Consider the following 17,336-nt stretch of genomic DNA (forward strand, 5'->3'; position numbering starts at 1 on the left):
GAAAACAATGAACATTTAACTTTTTTTCACAAAAATGTTACTTTAGAAACATTTTTTTTTATTTTTGCAAGAATAACAGGAAAAAATAGACCTCAAAATTTGTAGTGCGATTTCTCCAGAGCACACCGATACCCCATATGTGGGGGAAAAACACTGTTTGGGCATATGGCAGGGTTCGGAAGGGAAGGAGCGCCATTTGACTTTTTGAATGTAAAATTTGTTTGAATAATTAGCGGATGCTATGTCATGTTCTGGGAGCCCCTGCTGTGCCTAAACAGTGAAAACTCCCCATAAGTGACACCATTTTGGAAACTAGACCCCTCAGGGAACTTATCTAGATGTGCGGTGAGCACCTTGAACCCCCAGGTGCTTCGCAGAAGTTTATAACATTGAGCCATAAAAATAAAATTTTCTCATTTTTCCCACAAAAATGTTTTTCATCCCCCAATTTTGCATTTTCGTAAAGGTAACAGGAGAAATTGCACAATACCATTTGTTGTGCAATGTCTCCTGAGTAAGCCGATACCCCATATGTGGGGCAAAACCACGGATTGAGTGCATGGCAGGGTTCGGAAGGGAAGGAGCACCATTTGACTTTCTGAATTTAAAATTTGCTTGAATAATTAGCTGATGCAATGTCGTGTTTGGGGAACCACTAATGTATCTAAACAGTGGCAACCACCCAATTTTGGAAACTAGACCCCTCAAGGATCTTATCTAGATGTATGGTAAGCACCCTGAACCCCTTGGTGCTTCACAGAAGTTTATAACGTAGAGCCGTGAAAATAAACAAAACTTTTTCCACAAAAATTATCTTTTAGCTCCAAATTTTTTATTTTCACAAGGGGAAGAGGCGAAAATGGACCGCAAAAACTGTTGTGCAATTTCTTCTGAGTACACGAATACCCCAAATGTGGGGAAAAAACACTGTTTGGACGCACGGCAGGTTCAGAAAGGAAGGAGCACTGTGTGACTTTATGAACGCAAAATTGGCTGGAATCGAGAGCTGACGCCATGTCGCGTTTGGAGAGCTCTTGATGTGCCTAAACAGCGGAAACCCCCCACAAGTGACCCCATTTTGGAAACTATACCCCTCAAGGATTTTATCAAGGGATATAGTGAACATTTTGAACCCAGATGTACGACACGGAATTTTGATAGCACTAGGTCATCATATTGAACAAGTTGTCATTAGTCTTGAGCGCAAGTGCTTGCTACTAGAGTTTGCACTGGGTACTCAGGTATGCACCAAGTATCGTGGGTTCTCGAGTGACATGCTTGAGTCCTCGCCCCGCATGTTTCACGGTTGTTAAACACCCAAAAAAACATGCGGGGATTGCTCATGTATGTGTAAGGTGCCCCAGCGAGGTAGTTGTGGGCGAGCTGTAGCCCCCTCTCGCTATGGCACCCTACAGACAATACGTGTCCTCCCTCTGAAGTGTGGCTGTGTATGTGTTGCTCTTCACTTACTTCAAGCCATCCGATCGCGGCTGTCTCCAGGCAATTTCTTCTGGGACCAGGGCAGCAATAATTTCAGAGGACACGAGGTTCTTAACCAGAACTTGGACTTTACTTGGGGAAGAGGAATATATACAATATTTACAGTCGGATATAATGGATAAGGCCGACAGGCAATCATCTCTCTCACAGGCGCTGTTAACTGCTTCAGCCCTGGTTCCCTCTTTAAGCGGAGCATCTCTGTGGCTATAATTCCTGGCCCAAGAGACTCCTCTGTATTGACAGTGACCGGATCCGATATCTCTCCCCCACGTCTTAGCTTGGAGTCCTATTTAGCTTCCTCTGCTTCCTGCAGACTAGAAGTGCCCCGTGTCCTCACTACGCTTTGATGAGTTTCTCTGGTGAGCGAACAGGACTCGTGCTCTTGTGTGGGGAGAATTGCGCACTGGGATCTCACTGTCTGAGGGTTCGGAGCTCCCGTCTACCCTAGCAGCCACTATAGTCAGGCTGTCTGATCAACTTGCAATCTCAACTCGTACTGAAGAATCACTTCCTGATTCTGGAAACTAAACAGAGACTTTCCTAATATGCTGTAACGGGTCCGGGAGGCGGAACCTCTGAGCTACTATACAAGGGGGCGGCCCTTGTAAGGGAGCGGGTGGCAGTCTCTGGGTGAACGGACAGGGAGTTACGGCAAGTGATCAGGGCAGTCTCTGGGTAAGGGGTAGGTACGACCTGTGATGGCAGAGCCTCCGGGTAGGCTAGCAGGCAGATGGTAGATGTGTGCTCCCAGGTGAGCAAGCGAGAGTCTCTGGAATAGCAGGTGGTCACGGCACGTGACGGCGGAACCTCCGGGCTGGCAGGCAGGTAGGTAACGGAGAAGCGCTCCCAGGTGAGCGGGCAAGAGTCTCTGGAATAGCTGGTGGTCACCGCACGTGACAACGGGACCTCCGGGCTGGCAAGCAGGCAGATAACGGAGAAGCGCTCCCAGGTGAGCGGGCAAGCTGGTCCATAGACAGACTGACCGGAGTAGTAAGGCAGACCGTCGGACCTCAGGCAAGCAGGCAGGTAGCTGATATGCGCTCCCAGGTGAGCGGGCAGGCTGGTCCTTTAGACAGACTGACAGGAGTAGTAAGGCAGACCGTCGGACCTCAGACTGGCAGACAGGTAACAGGAATTCAGGCAGGAATCAGGCAGGTAACTGGCAGGAAACTGGCAGGTAACTGGCAGGTAACTGGCAACGGGACCTGAGGGCTGAAGCACAGGTGAGACACAGGTGCAAACAACATTGCTCGGGCACCTCCATTTTGGAGGAGGTGCCTTATATATGATGAAGTCCTCCGGCCATTGGCCGGGGACTCTTTAGGGCGGCGCGCGCGGCCCCTTTAAGAGGAGGGAAGCGCGCGCGCCCTAAGCACAGGGGCCGGGAAGGAGCGCGCGCTGAGAGCAGAGCAGGAGGAGGACGCCGGGACGGAGCGCGCGCTGACAGTAGAGCAGGAGGAGGACGCCGGGACGGAGCGCGCGCTGACAGCAGAGCGGGGAGAGGACGCCGGGACGGAGCGCGCGCTGACAGCAGAGCGGTGAGGGGAGCAGCGTCCCTGCCTAGCAGAGGGCAGGGACGCCAGCGCTACAGTACCCCCCCCTTTAGGCCCCCCCTTTTTTAGGCCAGACAGAAATTTAGCTAGGATGAGAGGGGCATGGATATTCTCCCGGGGCTCCCACGTTCTCTCCTCAGGACCAAACCCCCTCCAATCTACCAAGAAAAAGGTCTTTCCTCTTACCCTTTTGGTGGCAAGAATGTTCTCTACCTCAAACTCGTCCTCAGCAGAAACCGGAGCAAGAGGCGTACCTGTAGACTTAGAAAAAGAGTTAAGTACCACAGGTTTGAGGAGAGATACATGGAAGGAGTTAGGGATCCGTAAGTTGGCCGGGAGTTTCAATTTATAGGCCACCGGGTTGATCTGACTGATAACCTCCAGTGGGCCGATGAACCGAGGCCCCAACTTATAGGAAGGGATCTTGAGCCGGACATATTTGGACGAGAGCCAGACTTTATCCCCAGGACGGAATTGAGGAGGATCCAGACGTCCTTTGTCAGCGTGCCTTTTCATACGCTCGGATGACAGAAGGAGTGCGGACCGGGTACTCTCCCATATGGAGGAAGACTCGCTCTTGTGATTGTTGTACGAGAATTCGGCCCATGGCAGGAGATCCACCCAGTCAGAATGGTGAGCATTAACGAAGTGCCGGAGGTAACTGGTCAGGTTCTGATTGATCCGCTCCACTTGACCATTAGACTGTGGGTGGTAAGCGGAGGAGAAGTCCAGAGTGACGTCTAGCAATTTACAAGTGGCTCTCCAGAAACGAGAAGTGAACTGTACTCCTCGATCCGACACGATGTGACGGGGCAGGCCATGAAGACGGAAGATGTGGCGGATAAAGACTCTAGCCAGCTCGGGTGCAGACGGAAGACCTGGCAGGGGAATGAAGTGAGCCATCTTGGAAAAGCGGTCAGCGACCACCCAGATGACCGTACAACCGGCAGAGACGGGCAGATCAGTTACGAAGTCCATCGCTATATGCTGCCAGGGGGCAGCAGGTGCTGGCAGAGGAAGAAGGCGGCCGGCCGACAGGTGTTTCGGAACCTTGTTGCGGGCGCAGGACACACAGGCAGAAACAAAGTCCATAACATCCTTGTGCAGGTTAGGCCACCAGTAGTGCCGGGTAATAAGCTGGAGGGTCTTTTTCTGACCGGCGTGACCAGCTAGTTTAGACGAATGACCCCAGTGTAGGATCCTCTCCCGATCAGGTACCGATACGAACGTCTTACCAGGAGGGAGACAATTTAGACTCACGGGAGCCACCTGCATTACTCTGGCGGGATCGATGGGGCAGTCACATGGTCTATGAGGTGGTAATGTCTCTGCCTCCTCCATATCAAAGACATCAGCACAAGACCAATAAGGAATCGGAAGTCCAGGTAGATTAGCTGGGATAGGAGAGGGACGGACGGAATGGACGGGAACCAGACAGGTTTTATGACAGTCTTGTCCCCAGCGAAGGACTTCTCCGGTTTGCCAGTCAAGCACGGGTGCATGTCTCTGGAGCCAAGGCAGACCTAGCAAGAGGGCGTGAGAGAGTCCAGGCAGAACGTGAAGGGAGATACTCTCTGAATGCAGCATACCCACTTGCAGAGTAATGGATTCGGTGATGAATTGGATGGGGCGAGATAAGAGGCCCCCATCCACGGCAACAACAGACAAGGGTACAGCCAGAGGTTTGGTGGGGATGCGGTATTTCTCCACCAGGGACAGTGAAATAAGATTTCCGGCTGCTCCAGAGTCAAGTTGGGCTAGTTCGGAATAACGATTCTCCCCGCAGATGATTGAGACAGACAGCAGCAGGGATGGAGAGGATTTATTTTTGTCTAGATCAAGTCCTCTGAGCGAACCTAGACACAGGCGTTCTCCCGACCTCTCCGGGCAGGCACGGATCCGATGCTCCTTACTGCCACAGTAGAAGCAGCTCCCCTCGGCACGGCGAAAGTCCTGACGGGATTTGACCATCTTGGTCTGGTCGACCTGCATAGGCTCAGGAGAGTGTACCTGGGGAGAAACGGAAGGAGTGACGGGTTTCGGAAAAGTAGGAACCAGACGTGGAAGCCCCTTTTCACGGGTGACCTCTTTGGCACGTTCCTGGAACCGTAGGTCAATCCGGGTGGCAAGAGTTATTAGGTCATCGAGAGTGGTAGGAATGTCCCGACCAGCAAGTTCATCTTTAATACGGCCGGACAGACCCTCCCAGAAGACGGATACCAGAGCTTCGTTATCCCAGGCCAGCTCCGAGGCAAGGGTACGGAACCGTATGGCATATTGACCCACGGTGAGGCTTCCCTGACGGAGGCGTAGCAGAGATGATGCGGATGAGGTCCTCCGTCCGGGTTCGTCGAAGGCTTTCCGGAAAGCCGTGAGAAAGGCAGGCAAGTCGGACACCAGGGGGTCTCCTCTCTCCCATAGAGGATTTAGCCAGGCCAGAGCCTCCCCGGTGAGATGGGACATGATGAATGCAATTTTGGCTCGGTCGGAGTTAAACTGGTGGGACAATAGTTCAAAATGCAGGGTGCACTGATTTATGAAGCCCCGAGCCAGGACGGAGTCGCCTCCGAAGCGAGGAGGTGCAGAGAGCCGGGGTCCGGAAAAAGATACCATGGTACTGGCCGTAGTTGCAGGATCAGACAGGGTGTTCAGGCGAGTATTAACATTCCGCAGATGACCCAGGATGGCCTCCTGTTGGGACTTCTGACGGGACAGTTCAAGACAGAGGTCCGAGAGCGAGGGAGCTTGGGTGCCACCGGGTTCCATGGCCCGAGCAAACTGTAACGGGTCCGGGAGGCGGAACCTCTGAGCTACTATACAAGGGGGCGGCCCTTGTAAGGGAGCGGGTGGCAGTCTCTGGGTGAACGGACAGGGAGTTACGGCAAGTGATCAGGGCAGTCTCTGGGTAAGGGGTAGGTACGACCTGTGATGGCAGAGCCTCCGGGTAGGCTAGCAGGCAGATGGTAGATGTGTGCTCCCAGGTGAGCAAGCGAGAGTCTCTGGAATAGCAGGTGGTCACGGCACGTGACGGCGGAACCTCCGGGCTGGCAGGCAGGTAGGTAACGGAGAAGCGCTCCCAGGTGAGCGGGCAAGAGTCTCTGGAATAGCTGGTGGTCACCGCACGTGACAACGGGACCTCCGGGCTGGCAAGCAGGCAGATAACGGAGAAGCGCTCCCAGGTGAGCGGGCAAGCTGGTCCATAGACAGACTGACCGGAGTAGTAAGGCAGACCGTCGGACCTCAGGCAAGCAGGCAGGTAGCTGATATGCGCTCCCAGGTGAGCGGGCAGGCTGGTCCTTTAGACAGACTGACAGGAGTAGTAAGGCAGACCGTCGGACCTCAGACTGGCAGACAGGTAACAGGAATTCAGGCAGGAATCAGGCAGGTAACTGGCAGGAAACTGGCAGGTAACTGGCAGGTAACTGGCAGGTAACTGGCAACGGGACCTGAGGGCTGAAGCACAGGTGAGACACAGGTGCAAACAACATTGCTCGGGCACCTCCATTTTGGAGGAGGTGCCTTATATATGATGAAGTCCTCCGGCCATTGGCCGGGGACTCTTTAGGGCGGCGCGCGCGGCCCCTTTAAGAGGAGGGAAGCGCGCGCGCGCGCGCCCTAAGCACAGGGGCCGGGAAGGAGCGCGCGCTGAGAGCAGAGCAGGAGGAGGACGCCGGGACGGAGCGCGCGCTGACAGTAGAGCAGGAGGAGGACGCCGGGACGGAGCGCGCGCTGACAGCAGAGCGGGGAGAGGACGCCGGGACGGAGCGCGCGCTGACAGCAGAGCGGTGAGGGGAGCAGCGTCCCTGCCTAGCAGAGGGCAGGGACGCCAGCGCTACATATGCCCACCCTCAGTGAGCTGTCATCACAGAACTTTAACCCATCACTGTCTATAACTTTGCTGGCAGACTCAACCTGACATCTGCACACAGAACAGTGGCATCTTGTGGCTGTTTTCAGGTACTACAGCCCAGAAGGAATTATGCCAGGAACAAGCTCTATATCTCTCTAGGCTTGCTAAGGGCACAAAGTTCCCCCTCTACTCTACTAACTGGACCGCTAAAGCTAACCCCCTTAGCTTGGTCTACCACAGTTAGGGAGGTCTGACCTCAGGGACACTTCCTTTAACTATCTCAGTACCAAGGGAAGGCTACGCCCTTCCCCACTATTACATTCCCCGACACTTTAATGTTGGTCGTCCCTGACCACACTAAGCAATAAACATCAATCAACAGCTATAAAATTATGTTACATAACTAAATTTTACTAAAACATTTTTAGTAAACGACTGGTCCTGAGGTCATCTTCTTGGATGGAAGACCGGCCCTTCTCGGTTAAGGGCCCTGGAACAGCAATTCAGGACAGTCCATTATCAACTTTTTCAGAGGCACCGGTCCTTCTTGGTAAGGACCCTGGAAACGACGTGTCCACAGTTTTAAGTCAGGTCAACACCTCAATAGCCCCCAATCCCCTCCTGGGGCTACATTCTGAGGCACACAGTCACAGGTAACACCCTGTGAGTCTCTTTCTTCTTGGCCCTAGCGGGGGTCACCGGTTCTTCCCGCTAGGCCGCAAGTCTCTTAGATTTGGAGGATATCCATCCTCAAGGTGTGCCTCAGCGCTTTAAATTCCAGCAGAAAAAGGCGCAACAAGCGCAACAAAAAGAAAACAAAAGTAAAAACAAAAAGAGCAGCTCTCCTGGGCACGCAACTTTTGGGTGCTGCCTAAGGCCTTCCTGGCCTGGGAGGTAAGGGAACAGTCCTCCATTTTTTAATTTAACTCGTTATGGGGCATTCCGCCCCCATTGGGTAACAGTCCCAAAAGGAATACAGGACCACCGCTGATGGGTCCTAAAAAGGGAAAGTAAAAGACCAACGGACCTTTCAGCTCACCACCTCATTTCTTCCGGGCCCCCTTCTGCTCCTTCATGAAGGCGGCCCATGCTGCAGATGAAGGCAGCTTCCTCCACTTCCATGGCTGATCGGGGTATCTGCTAGGCCCGGGGTCCTCGTCCGAGGATGTAGCACTGCCACAACCGACTTGGGTAGGGCCGTAGCTGGTAACAGAGAAATGATGGACCTCCTGACTGGCACCAGCCTGAGTCCCTCTGGCAGTCCCTGGCTCAACCGCCTCAGCCCCTCCTGGGTGTTGTGGTGCCAACCCCTTCTCTGGCACCTCACTAAGGAAATCAGCCTCCTTGTCGCTTGCGACATCCTCCTCCTCGTCGCTCACAATATCTCCCCACTGCCGCCTCCTCGGCTCCTCTGGTGGAGTACTGGCCTTAGGTGGGGACAGAAAGCCTTTAGGGGCTTCCCTAGCCCAGCGCTGCTTAGCATCCCTTTTGGCCCTCCTCTGGAAGACCTGCCGGTCCTTCTCTAGGACGTCTTCCCACTTGTATGGGCGGGTGACCGCAGCCGCATACCACCCGTTTTGGCACTCACATTTTACAAAGTGCACGATGTCCCCCACGTGCAGGTTGTGTAAACGGTCAGGCAGATAGTCCCGCTTTACCGCTTCGCGGGACACGAACACCTCGTGCCCGGTCCATTCCTCTTCCACAAACCCGTACCCCTCACGGATACGGAATTCTATGACCCGCCCCCGGGTCTGAGCTTCCTCCACTGACTCCCTTCTTGCCGCATTGGACCCCTCCAGCCAGCTTCTCAGGAAGGTATCGGTACATCACCGCTGTTCTCGCGTGGTCATCGGGGGGTCCCGGGTAGCCCACTTAGGACTCCCGGGCTCGGCGTACTGCTCTGCCGAGGGGGAATGTAGGGCCTCCAAGGCCAACGACCAGAAATTCTCCCGCGGGGCCTTTCTTTTAGGGGGCTTCCCTTCCGCACCGTCCCCTGAAGGCCTGGGGGCCTCTGTTGCCACAGAAGCTACTGGGGCTTGTACCGCAGGCGCGACCGGCCGCTGGGGCATGGACCGCTCACCTTCTGTAAGCTTCGCTGCAGCTATTGCTCTGGCCCCACCTGGATGTTCTCCTCCCTCAGCCGAGGGGGACGTTTCCTCCGGCATCCGGCTCCAGCACCACATGCGAAGCTCGTGGACTAGCAGGCCCAGCTCCGGATCAGGCCTAGTGGCCCACTGGACAGCCACTGGGGGTAAGGGCAACGGTTCACGGGCAGCGCCCGCCGGCGAACGACTTCCAGTCGCGGCCCCTGGGGTGGTGATCTCCAGGGGTTCCTCCTCACTGCTTGTCTCGCGCACGTTGTCAGGCTCTGGGGCTGCCATCCTCTCAGGACGTCCGCTGCCGTACCTCCTTACGTGCCGGACAGAAAATGGCGCCGGTCGCTTACCGGTGACGCGCGTCCTGCGCGTCCAGCTCCGCCTCTTCTTGGGCCGGACCTCTGATGCGACCACCGCGTCACTCGTCACTCTTGGCCGCTCCGCCTTCAGCCGCGCCCCCTCTCTGTGCGCGCTGATACTCACGGGGCCGGGCTTCACCTTACGCCACACCCTCTTCCTCTCTGAACGTCCCATCCTGGAACGCATCTTCACCGCTGGGCCCATCCCTCTTCGGGTCGGAACTCGTAGGGGCTGGACATCTTTTCGCGCTCTCCAGCGCCATCCACTCCCACGATGGGCGGTTCTTCTCCCAGACTTTACCGCCGTCGTCACCATCTTGGAATCCATGCTTCGGGCCACCATCTTGGGCCGCATGCCTTCCAACACTTTCTCCTCAGTGTTCTGTGTCGGCTCTTCCCCGTTTTCTTCATGCGAGGAGCTCGCATCTTGCCGACTACGCCAAATGTAAGGTTCCCCAGCGAGGTAGTCGTGGGCGAGCTGTAGCCCCCTCTCGCTATGGCACCCTACATACAATACGTGTCCTCCCTCTGAAGTGTGGCTGTGTATGTAGTGCTCTTCACTTACTTCAAGCCATCCGATCGCGGCTGTCTCCAGGCAATTTTCTTCTGGGACCAGGGCAGCAATAATTTCAGAGGACACGAGGTTCTTAACCAGAACTTGGACTTTACTTGGGGAAGAGGAATATATACAATATTTACAGTCAGATATAATGGATAAGACCTGACAGGCAATCATCTCTCTCACAGGCGCTGTTAACTGCTTCAGCCCTGGTTCCCTCTTTAAGCGGAGCATCTCTGTGGCTATAATTCCTGGCCCAAGAGACTCCTCTGTATTGACAGTGACCGGATCCGATATCTCTCCCCCACGTCTTAGCTTGGAGTCCTATTTAGCTTCCTCTGCTTCCTGCAGACTAGAAGTGCCCCGTGTCCTCACTACGCTTTGATGAGTTTCTCTGGCGAGCGAACAGGACTCGTGCTCTTGTGTGGGGAGAATTGCGCACTGGGATCTCACTGTCTGAGGGTTCGGAGCTCCCGTCTACCCTAGCAGCCACTATAGTCAGGCTGTCTGATCAACTTGCAATCTCAACTCGTACTGAAGAATCACTTCCTGATTCTGGAAACTAAACAGAGACTTTCCTAATATGCCCACCCTCAGTGAGCTGTCATCACAGAACTTTAACCCATCACTGTCTATAACTTTGCTGGCAGACTCAACCTGACATCTACACCCAGAACAGTGGCATCTTGTGGCTGTTTTCAGGTACTACAGCCCAGAAGGAATTATACCAGGAACAAGCTCTATATCTCTCTAGGCTTGCTAAGGGCACAAAGTTCCCCCTCTACTCTACTAACTGGACCGCTAAAGCTAACCCCCTTAGCTTGGTCTACCACAGTTAGGGAGGTCTGACCTCAGGGACACTTCCTTTAACTATCTCAGTACCAAGGGAAGGCTACGCCCTTCCCCACTATTACATATGGCCGGCAATCCCCAAGTGTTTTTTTTTTGCTGTATAACAGCCGTGAAACATGCAGGGTGGAGACTTGAGTATGTCACCACAGTACCCACGATACTCAGAGCATACCCAAGCACCTGATGCAAACTCAAGTAGCGAGCACTTGCGCTCAACACTAGTCGCCATATCCTCATTTTTTTTCTTTTACTTTTGAAAAAATCCCAACCCTAACCTTAACACAACCCTAATCCTAACCGTAATCCTAACCCCAATCCTAACCCCAACCCTAACACAACCCTAACCCTATGCAGAGGGATCCATTCACTATAAAGAGGCAGCAGAGTTACTCTGAACTCTATCTGGCCTTTGTTTAGCCGTGTCCTTTTTTTCAGAGGTTCACAAAACTGTGGCTAACGGCACTTTTATGCACATCTAATTAAAAGCCAGACTCCGTGGGATCACAGGCCAGACTGCATCCACGGTGCCTCCATCTGACTCATTACAGGGAGTCTTCCGCCGGGGGTTCCGTCTGAATCACGTATTTCAGAGATTTACACAGAAACCCCGGTGTAAGAACTCAGTGCGGAAAGCAGGATAAATGTGAGCCGAGCCTTACTTCGATCTTTGGGAAGCAGAATGAACAAATGGCAGCAGGTGAAGAATTGATTTTATTTATTTTTTATGCCGTTCCTCATGTGGTATAAGTGATTAGATTACTTTATTCTTTGGGTGGTGCGATTACAGTGATACCAGATTTATATCGGGTTTTTATGTTTGGCTGCTGTCACAAACTAAAATACACTTATTTTTGCAAAGACTAGTTTTTGCATCGCCATATTTTGATAGCTATAATTTTTCCATATTTCGACCGACAAAGTCATGTAAAGGTTTGTTTTTTGCAGGACTACTTGACGTTTTTATTGGTGCCATTTTCGGGCATATGACATTGTTTGATCGCTTTCTATTCCAATTTTTGAGAGGCAGAATAAACAAAAACCAACAGTTCAGGAATTGTTTTTTTTTATGCTGTTCCACATGTAGGGTGACAGCACTGGACTTTTTTTGATATATGAATTATTTCTGTCGTTACAGAGTGTCCAAGTTAAAAAATGTTTGATTAAATTCAAAATAGATCGAAGGCTATAGAAATATTTAAAAAAGGTAGTAAATGTGGTTTTAGTGACACCTCCACCTCAAATAAAGAAACCATACGTCAATACAAAAATCTATTATTCAAGAAAACCAAACTTTGGTGGACCAAAACTTCACTTGAGAATTATCTAGATCAAAAATTAATTCCTGGGAGTCTGAGAATCCATCTTTTTCCCACTTTTGAACTTGAAGATGAAATCCTTGTTAGTAAATGGATCACAGTAGCAACTACATGCTCCATGTTGTTCATTAAGATCAAAGTGGACAAAAATACCTCCTTATTGGTGGAAATAGATAATGAGATTTAAAAAATAGAAAAAGTCATGCATAAAGATATGTCAACTGAGAATCTTGAAAAATGCCATAAAGATATTGAGAAGGACTTGGAAAAAATGGGTACATAATATGAGTCAAGGCAAATTGAATAAATTCACCAGACATCAGGCGGATTATGAATCCAATAAAGTATACAGATGTCAATTCAAGAAATTGAATAGAAAAACATCCTTGACGCGAAGTATATCCTCAAATTCGCTGTCATCCGCAGCAGAAAGCACATCATCCAATAGGGACCAGGATGGACCGGATGGTGCCAATTATAGTGGTCAGAAAATGAGATAGTTTGATAAGAAAAAGACATTTGGAGCCCCTACTCATGGAGGAGGTAGAAACCAAAGGAATGATAAACTTAAGGTGATTAATCTCTTGACCAATATTCTCACTGAGGCACAAATAAATGTGTTAGAAAAATGATTAACCTTTTCTCCATCTCAACCCTTAGACCCATTTCTAGCAATCAAAGATGTTCATTTGTTCACCAGAAAACTTATATTGAAAAAACTTCATCATAAAACCAACAATGAAGAAATTTTTACCACTAAAGAAGAAATTGAGGCTTTACAGATCTTGGAATCACTAGCAGTAGAAAACATAACTATTGCAGCAGAGGTAAGTACTTTCCCCATACAACTTTTCAATAAATCCAAAACATTTTCGGCTCTAAATTTATGTCCAGCAGTAGACATTTTCACCAAACTTGTATCAGCAGAAATTGAGCAACTTAACACTAAAAAAACTTACTCAAATTTGAGCAAAGCAGAAGGAACAGCATTAAAAGAAATGCAAGATTGGAAAGATGTTGTATTTAAGGGACAGATAAAGGTGGTAATTTAGTTATCTGGCCTAATACTGTGCATGAAAAACAGGCATATAAATTGTTGAATGATACCAGCTGTTAGAGGAAATTACCAGCTAATCCTATGTCGGCCTTTCAGATGGAATTAATCAACATTCTAGAGAGAGCTCACCAAGAAGGAATTATCCCTAAAAAAATGGTCGATGTGATCAAAGAACTAAATCCCAGATTGCCAACTCTATATCTAATTCCGAAAATTCATAAGGATCTAATGGATCCCCCTGGAAGACCCATTGCAGCGGGCATTGGAGGCCTTTGTGAGGTAATTGGGCAAACCATTGATTATTTTTTAAAACCTCTGGTAACCACTTTACCGTCTTATATTAAAGACACCACAGCGGCTTTACGGAAATTAGACCACATGCATCTGGCTGAGAACATGATTATGGTAACAGCAGATATTGAATCTCTGTATATCTCCATTAGGCATACCGAGGGGCTAACTGCAGTTGCGTGGTTTCTGAGAGAGGTTAACATTGAATATGACATGGCGGAACTGTGGCGCCCCTGCGGGTCCAGTTGCCACAGAGGTACTGCATCTCACCCAGAGGTGTGGTACCCCACTCTCAGGTAAGGATGGAATACTACCCCGGATCCACACACCCACATCCAATACACTCCACTTCAGGAGGGAAGTGCGAGATTGCTCCTAAGGGAGAGCACAGTCCCTGGTCCCTAGCTGGAGGGTGGAACTAGGTAGAGGAGGTGGGTGGAGGAATAAGATCAGTGGAGCACAGACAGAAAGGGTATAAAAGACAGGGAGAAATATCTAGAAGGGTTCAGAGGCTCAGAGGAGAGACAGTTGGGAGTGGGAGCTCAGGAGAAACTCCGTTCAGGAGAGCAAGGAAGGAGAGAGAGGAGTCGGGCCTAGTAAGACAGGCCCAGGAGGAGAGTGAGAGAGGACAGGGGCAGAGTTAAAGGCTCCAGTGGGACAGAAGGTATCCCAGGGGCACGGTGAGTGCAGGAAGCCACCCGTGCGCCCGAATTCACACTTACGTGGAGGGATCAGGCCGCAGAAGGCGATCGGCCCCAAACTAGTGGAGAACCACCAGGCTCAGCTAGCCAACCGGAGGCTGCAGCATTTTCAAGGTGTTGCAACCAAAACCCACAATTATATCGCTGAAAAGGTGGCCACATAGGGTCCAGGGGATTGCAAGTCGCCCGACAAGGCCCGAGGCCATTGGCTTGTGACACTGATTTTGAGGCGCGGGGCAGGAGGGTGAGAGCCAGCGCAGTGAGACGACCAGGAAAGGTACATAGAACGGGGTGCTGTCCAAGTGCTCCTGAGATACCTGAGAGTTTGCTGGATCACTACCCCGGAGGACACAGGACGACGGGGGCAGTTGCACACCAGTGACTGTAACCTGAGGAACTTAACAACTGTGAGTAAAACCTGAAGATTGCACCCCACTGTGTCCTTGAATAATTGCTGCGCCATCACCTGCACTACACTGCACCAACAACATCTACCTCATAAAATCACCATCTACTGCCCTGGAGCTAGGCACTGCCTGTGGAGAGCTGAACCAACTCTGCTACGTCACCATCAGCTCCAGTGGATCTGCACCGCAGCGGTGGCCCCATATAGCCGCATACCACAGGTGGCGTCACAAACATTATCTCTAAAACTTTATTCCCCTTTTACTTTTCCTTCAATTATTTGACCGCCCGGGGCCAAGGACCGGGTCACTGCCACCTTGACATCCCCAGCACCGACCGGCCTGGCTAACGAGTACCCCACGGCCCCAGGGGGCGCGTCAGAACTAATCTTGATTCTCCTCGATTTCGTTTTAACCCATAACTGTTTAATTTTTAATAATAAAGTGCATTTAAAACTACAAGGTACAGCTACGGGGGCCACATGTGCCCCTTCATACGTGAACTTATTTTTAGGGGCATGGGAGCGAGAGATTTTTTTGGACGACTTGATACCAGGCATAGAAAATATACAGTACAGACCAAAAGTTTGGACACACCTTCTCATTTAAAGATTTTTCTGTATTTTCATGACTATGAAAATTGTACATTCACACTCAAGGCATCAAAACTATGAATTAACACATGTGGAATTATATACTTAACAAAAAAGTTTGAAAAAAATGAAAATATGTCTTATATTCTAGGTTCTTTAAAGTAGCCACCTTTTGCTTTGATGACTGCTTTGCACACTCTTGGCATTCTCTTGATGAGCTTCAAGAGGTAGTCACCGGAAATGGTTTTCACTTCACAGGTGTGCCCTGTCAGGTTTAATAAGTGGGATTTCGTGGCTTATAAATGTAGTTGGGACCATCAGTTGTGTTGTGCAGAAGTCAGGTGGATACACAGCTGATAGTCCTACTGAACAGACTGTTAGAATTTGTATTTTGGCAAGAAAAAAGCTGCTAAGTAAAGAAAAACGAGTGGCCATCATTACCTTAAGAAATGAAAGTCAGTCAGTCCGAAAAATTGGGAGAACTTTGAAAGTGTCCCCAAGTGCAGTTGCAAAAACCATCAAGCGCTACAAAGAAACTGACTCACATGAGGACCGCCCCAGGAAAGGAAGACGAAGAGACACCGCTGCTTCTGAGGATAAGTTTATCCGAGTTACCAGCCTCAGAAATCGCAGGTTAATAGCAGCTGAGATTAGAGACCAGGTCAATGCCACACAGAGTTCTAGCAGCAGACACATCTCTTCAACAACTGTTAAGAGGAGACTTTGTGCAGCAGGCCTTCATGGTAAAATAGCTGCTAGGAAACCACTGCTAAGGAAAGGCAACAAGCAGAAGAGACTTGTTTGGGCTAAAGAACACAAGGAATGGACATTAGACCAGTGGAAATCTGTGCTTTTTTCTGATGAGTCCAAATTTGAGATCTTTGGTTCCAACCACCGTGTCTTTGTGCGACGCAGAAAAGGTGAACGGATGGACTCTACATGCCTGGTTCCCACCGTGAAGCATGGAGAAGGAGGTGTGATGGTGTGGGGGTGCTTTGCTGGTGACACTGTTGGGGATTTATTCAAAATTTAAGGCATACTGAATGGGCATGGCTATCACAGCATCTTGCAGCGGCATGCTATTCCATCCGGTTTGCGTTTAGTTGGATCATCATTTATTTTTCAACAGGACAATGACCCCAAACACACCTCCAGGCTGTGCAAGGGCTATTTGACCAAGAAGGAGAGTGATGGGGTGCTACACCAGATGACCTGGCCTCCACAGTCACCAGACCTGAACCCAATCGAGATGATTTGGAGTGAGCTGGACCGCAGAGTGAAGGCAAAAGGGCCAACAAGTGCTAAGCATCTCTGGGAACTCATTCAAGATTGTTGGAAGACCATTTCCAGTGACTACCTCTTGAAGCTCATCAAGAGAATGCCAAGAGTGTGCAAAGCAGTCATCAAAGGAAAAGGTGGCTACTTTGAAGAACCTAGAATATAAGACATATTTTCAGTAGTTTCACACTTTTTTGTTAAGTATATAATTCCACATGTGTTAATTCATAGTTTTGATGCCTTCAGTGTGAATGTACAATTTTCATAGTCATGAAAATACTTTAAATGAGAAGGTGTGTCCAAACTTTTGGTCTGTACTGTACATCACTGGATGCGTTTTATTGACGATGTGTGGTTTATTTGGGAAGGGTCATTGTCCGCCCTGAATAAAGTAATGTCCAGACTCAACCATAACAAATTAAATTCAAAACTTTACTTATAAAACAGGTCGAGATGTTGAGTTTCTGGACATCAAAATCCACACTGAATCAGATGGAAATTTGTCAACGGAAGATTACAGAAAGAGTACTGCTAAACATTCATTACTTCATGCCAGTTCATCTCATCCTAGTTCTACCATTAGGGGAATCCCAGTAGGCCAGTTTTTACGGATTAAAAGAATTTGTCCTGAAGAGAAAGCCTTTGAGGAAAAATCAAGAGATCTACGATGTAGATTCCTGGTGAGAGGTTATAGTCGGAGAAAAATTAACCAAGGCTATTTAAGAGCTAAGAAAATCTCTAGAAACTAACTATTTCACCAAAATCAGAAAGTTAAGGATAGTGACATGGACAAAAAACAGGTACAATTGATTGCTAACTATAGTAACCAATGGTTTGAATTTGTAGTAATTATTAAAAAACATTGGCGAGTACTACAAGTTGATCCCGTTCTGAAGAATTACTTACCTGCAAACCCTGCAATAA

This window comes from Phyllobates terribilis, unplaced genomic scaffold (assembly GCF_046119375.1).
Source record: "Phyllobates terribilis strain yellow unplaced genomic scaffold, ASM4611937v1 Scaffold_47__1_contigs__length_9908305, whole genome shotgun sequence".
Taxonomy (NCBI): domain Eukaryota; kingdom Metazoa; phylum Chordata; class Amphibia; order Anura; family Dendrobatidae; genus Phyllobates; species Phyllobates terribilis.